The sequence below is a fragment of the Rhincodon typus genome, chromosome 18, assembly GCF_021869965.1.
Source record: "Rhincodon typus isolate 14 chromosome 18, sRhiTyp1.1, whole genome shotgun sequence".
In the NCBI taxonomy this organism is placed as follows: domain Eukaryota; kingdom Metazoa; phylum Chordata; class Chondrichthyes; order Orectolobiformes; family Rhincodontidae; genus Rhincodon; species Rhincodon typus.
Window position 1 is genome coordinate 54,306,790 of NC_063349.1, and position 6,000 is coordinate 54,312,789.

Below are 6,000 nucleotides of genomic sequence, written 5' to 3' on the forward strand. Positions count from 1 at the left end.
CCTGTCCTGTTGCTGTTATTCTGAAGCAACACATTAGCCAACTGAGCTCTGTTTCACCTTCCCACCTCCATCCCGCCTTACATCATCTGATGTTTTTACTTAAGTAGCATCACTACTCCCACATCCATGATATCATAACTTATATAACGTGGTAAAGCTCCAACAATTCTCACTAAACTTACCATAAGGCAAAAATAAACTGGATTGGAAAGAAACCATTTAGTCCATCAAGCATATTCCTTCCAACAAATGTCAATTCTATGATGGCTCCTCCCATCCCAGACTCGGCCCATCGAGTCTGCTCTACCATTCAATGAGATCATGACTGATCTGATAATCCTCAATTTCACTTTCCTGCGGTTTCCCCAGAAACATAATTCCCTTCCTGATTAAAAATCTGACTGTCTCAGTATTGAATATACTTAATGACTCTTCTGTCACAGCCCTCTGTTGTAAAGAATTCCACAGATTCACTACCCTCTGAGAGAAGTAATTTGTCCTCATCTCTGACTTAAATGTGCAACCCCTTATTTTGAGATTATGTCCTCAATTCCTAAAGCCTCCAACAAGGTGAAACAACCTTTCCAAATATACCCTGTCAATCCGCTAAGAAGAGTTTTTGGTCATCTCTCATTCTTCAATATTCCAATGAATACAGGCCTGATGTACTCAACATCTCCTTGAATAACAGTCCATCCAAACCTGGAATCAGCATAGTGAACCTCCTCTGGATCATCTCCAATGCCAGTATATCTTTCCTTAGATAAGGAATCCAAAACTGTTCACAATTGTCATGTGACTAGTGCTTTATATAGTTTTTGCAAACCCAATCTAGTATTCAATGCATTATTACACCAGAGGGATTATGTAAAGATGTTAAATTAACAACTCAAATTTCTTCAATTAATCAACTGAAAACTCCATGGTGCCAACCTGACATTGTCATCTATATAATTTGAACTGTAAACAATAAATTCTCAGTCAGACAGTGTTCCTTAATCATCTATGTCTAATTCATTTATTATCACCTGCCCAACCAGGTGTTCAAGCAAACACGATATAAGGGACATAGTCAATAGAACATATAAAAAATTCAGTGAGATGAAATAGAAACCAAAAATGCTGGAAATAATCATCAGATCCCAGGCAGCATCTGTGGAGACAGAAAATGGAATGATTAATTTTGTTTCTTTCTCTAAGTCTACTGCCTGATCTACTGATTATTTCGCACATTTAGTTTTCAGTAACACCATATGTTGCTTTTATATTAATTTTCTTAATGTCAGAATTTATGTCATTTCACTGCAGGGGAAGGGGTAGAAATCTCTAACTTGTTCACTCACGTACTGCAAAAAGAATTCTGACCCCGAAAGACATTGTGATATATTTTTGTGCATTTTCAACATTGTATGTGATCCTGTTGCTACACCACACCCTGATTTGCATTGCTAACGAGCCTCCTTCCCCGACCAGGTCATTTTAACACAGCATCTTGCTCGCATGCCCACTTGTCTGTCCCAAGCATGCTCCAATGCTCCAACGAATCACAGCGCGAACTGGAGGAGCAACATCTCATCTTCAAAATAGGCAGTTTACAACCTTCTGAGTTCAATTTTGAACCAAAACAGAAGTTGCTGGAAAAGCTCAGCAGGTCTGGCAGCATCTGTGAAGGAAAACCAGAGTTAACGTTTTGGGTTGGGTGACCCTTCCTCACAACTGATGGTAGAATCAGAGAGTCCTACAGCACAGAGACAGGCCCTTTGGTCCAAACTGGTCTGTGCTGACCAAAATGTCCATCCACGCTAACCCCATTTCCCTGCAATTGGCCCATATCCTTCTAAACCTATACCATCTATGTATTTGCCCAAATGCCTTTTAATTGGTGTTAATGTACCCGCCTCAACCGCTTCCACTGGCAGCTCATTCCATATACATACCACCCTCTGTGTAAAATAGTTGCCCCTCAGGTTCCCATGTATTCCTTCTCCTCTTACCTTAAACTGATGCCCTCTAGTCCTTGATTCCCCAACCATGGGAAAAAAAAACCGAGTGCATTCACCCTACCCACGCCTCTCATGATCTTATACACTTCTATAAGATCCCCCATCAGTCTCCTATGCTCTAAAGAAAAAACTCCTAGCTTGTCCAACCTCTCCCTATAATTCAGTCTGTTGAGTCCTGGCAACATCCTTGTAAATTTCTTCTGCACTCCTTCCAGTTTAATAGCATCCTTCCCATAGCACGGTGACCAAAACTGAACACAAAACTCCAAGTGTGGCCTCACCAATGTCCTGTACAACTGCATCATAACTTCACAACCTATATACTCAATGCCCTGACTGATGAAGGCCAGTGTGCCAAAAGCCTTCTTCACTGCCCTGTCTACCTGTGACTCCACTTTCAGAGACCTGTGTGCCTGAACTCCAAGGTCCCTCTGTTCCACTACACTCCTTAGGGCCCTACCGTTCACCATGAAATTCCCACCTTGATTTGACTTTCTAAAATGCAACACCTCAAACATATCTATATTAAACTCTATTTGCCATTTATTGGCCCACTTCCCCAGCCGATCAAGATTCTGCTGCAATTTCTGAATACCTTCCTCACTGTCCATGATACTGTCTATTTTAGTGTCATCCACAAACTTACTAATCATGCCTTGTACATTCTCATCCAAACCATTGATATAGATAACAAATAGTAATGGGCCCAGCACTGAATCCTGAGGCACACCACCAGACACAGGCCTCCAGTCTGACAAGCATCCTTCCACTATTACCCTCTGCTTCCTACCATCAAGCCAATTGTGTATCCAATTTGCCCGCTCTCCCTAGATTCGATGCAATGTAACCTTCCAGAGCAGCCTACCATGTGGAACTTTATCAAAGGCCTTACTGAAATCCATGTAGACTACGTCTACTGCCCTGCCCTCATCAACCTTCCTGGTCACTTCATCAAAGAACTCTAACAAATTTGTGAGGCATGACCTCCCATGCACAAAGCCACGCTGACTACTCCTAATCAAACCCTGTCTTTCTAAATGCATGTATATCTTATGCCTCAGAATCTTCTCAAGTAACTTACCTACCACAGATGTTGAGCTTACTGGTCTATAATTTCTAGGATTTTCTTTGCAGCCCTTTGTGAATAAGGGCACAACATTCACTATCCTCCAGTCTTCCGGGATCTTACCCGTGGCTAACGATGATGCAAATATATCAGCCAGGGCTCCCGCAATTTCTTTTCTAGCCTCTTGCAGGGTTCTTGGATATATCTGGTCAGGACCAGGAGATTTATCCACCTTCGTACATTCTAATACTTCCAACATCTCCTGTACTGTGATATGGACTGTCCCAAAGATATCACCACTGACTTCCCCAAGTCCCCAAATCTTCCTGTCTTTCTCCACAGTAAACACAGAGGAGAAATATTCATTGAGGAACTCGCCATCTCTTGCGGTTCCACATATACATGTCCACTTTGGTCCTTGAGGGGTCCTATTCTGTTTCTAGTTATTCTTTTTCCTTTAACATATTTAAAGAACCTCTTTGGATTCACCCTAATCTTCTCAGCCAAAGCTATCTCATGCCCCCTTTTCGCTCTCCTGATTTCCTCCTTCGGTAACTCCTGTATCCCCTCTGTACTTCCAGGGATTCCCTTGATTCTAGATGCCTGTTCCTGAGCCATGCCTCCTTTTTTCTGCTCAAAGCCTCAAAATCTCTTGTCATCCAGGGTTCCCTACTCCTGCCAACCTTACCCTTCACCCTCACAGGAGCATAAGGATCTTGAACTCTAGCTAACTTAACTATTGCAAAAATGCTGCCCCCTCCACACTTCACCAGCTCTGATGAAGCGTCATCAAGACTCAAATCATTAGCTTGCTGTCTCTCCACGGATGCTGCCTGACCTGCTGTAATCTCTAGCAATTTTTGTTTTCAGTTCAGATTCCTGCATCTGTAGTAATTTGCTCCCACCCATTTCAGCCAGATGCGTAGTCATTGTGGTGTAGACTGTGATTTATGTATACTTTTAATTTCATTTATCTTAAGTTGGCTTTTTGGAGGGATACTACCACTGCGCATAATCACTCTATTAGACTGATATTTTCTAATCAATCTGTTCAGTGACGCTACTCCATACTTCTGGAGCAAGTGTGACTTGGACCCTAGGCCTCCTGGAGTCCCTAATATATTTTTATAAGATGTACCTAATAATGTTGTCATTTCTGGTTCCCTTATTTCACTGGATTACTCCATTCGCTGAAGAAAACAACTCCATTGAGAAATGTAATTGGTGTCACAATTAAAAGACGGAAGGTAAATCCTACAGCCAGCCTCTGAGGATTACCCTGAGTATGAAATGGGAGACACAAGTCAACTGATTGCACGCTATAACTAGGAGGTAGCAGATGGCACAATATTGACAACTAAAACACGTCAACACTATCGAGAACAAAGCAAGAAACCTTATATAGCAAACTTTTCACATTTGTCATCAGGGACTGAAATTTCAATTGATGCTTTCGTTTAAAAATATTGTGTTAATGACTGGAGTCAAAAACCTACGTAACTAGATGGTCCGCTGACATAATCACTCTATTAGACTTGTCAACTAAGACAAGGGCACTGCAAGGGGAACTATGACTCAAGTTAAATATATCAATTATGAAGTAGGCCTCCCTTAAAAGGTCTGTTATTAATTTGATCATAGAATCTCTATGGTGTGGAAACAGGCCCTTTGGCCCAACAAGTCCACACTGACGCACAGAGTATTCCACCCAGACCCAACCCCTATAAACCCACACATCCCTGAATACTGTGGGCAATTTAACGTGGCCAATTCACCTGCACATCTTTGGACTGTGGGAGGAAACCCATGCAGACACAGGGAGAGTGTGCAAACTCCACACAGACAGTTGCCCAAGGGTGGAATTGAACCCGGGTCTCTAGCTCTGTGAGGCAGCAGCACTAACCACTGAGCCACTGAGCCACCCCTATTTGGTAGCACATTAAATGTGTTCCACTTTTCCCATTCACACAGCTCCATTTACTAAGGTAAAAAAGTTAAAGAACAGAATACACTGAATAGCGGGTAACTTTGTTTGTGGTTTACGGGATGAGTTTTTTTGGCCGAGTGCAAGTTGCGTTGAATTTTTTGAAGAGTTTGTTGCTGTCGGGGTCAGTGATATTTCTCGCTGTATCTTATCAAACTCATTAAGTACCTACACTATGACATCAATGCTATCCCCATTTTGCCAACACTGATTACAGACCAACTTGCAACTCAGATGATATCCAATAAAAGACCAACATCGCTTACACTGTGTCTCAAAGCCTGTTATAGACTCAGAGAAGCAACGTCAGTCCAGAGCTGCCTTGCATGGTTCCTGACATTTGTCCTGGAGGTCCTGCTGGACGGGGTGGTGCAGAGGTGGGACATCCTCTTCCACAGATTCAGCAGTGGAGGCCCCAACACCAGCCTGGTCCAAGGTTAAATCACCATGTGATGAGCGAGACCAGTGAGCCTTACTTCGGTTGTGGGTAAAGTGTTGGAAAGGATTATAAGAGATAGGATTTATAATCATCTAGAAAGGAATAATTTGATTAGGGATAGTCAACACAGTTTTGTGAAGGGTAGGTCGTGCCTCACAAACCTTATTGAGTTCTTTGAGAAGGTGACCAAACAGGTGGATGAGGGTAAAGCGGTTGATGTGGTGTATATGGATTTCAGTAAAGCGTTTGATAAGCTTCCCCATGGTAGGCTATTGCAGAAAATACGGAGGCATGGGATTGAGGGTGATTTAGCGGTTTGGATCAGAAATTGGCTAGCTGTAAGAAGACAGAGGGTGGTGGTTGATGGGAAATGTTCATCCTGGAGTTCAGTTACTAGTGGTGTACCTCAAGGATCTGTTTTGGGGCCACTGCTGTTTGTCATTTTTATAAATGACCTGGATGAGGGTGTAGAAGGATGGGTTAGTAAATTTGCGGATGACACCAAAGT

The 6,000-nt window shown here is 42.5% G+C and overlaps 1 protein-coding gene across 3 annotated transcripts in view; it reads left to right on the top strand.

Annotated features, from left to right (window-relative positions):
* mdm2 (MDM2 proto-oncogene) overlaps positions 1-6,000 on the top strand; it is a 113,187-nt gene that overhangs the window by 38,474 nt on the left and 68,713 nt on the right. The gene's annotated exons all lie outside the window — the stretch shown is intronic.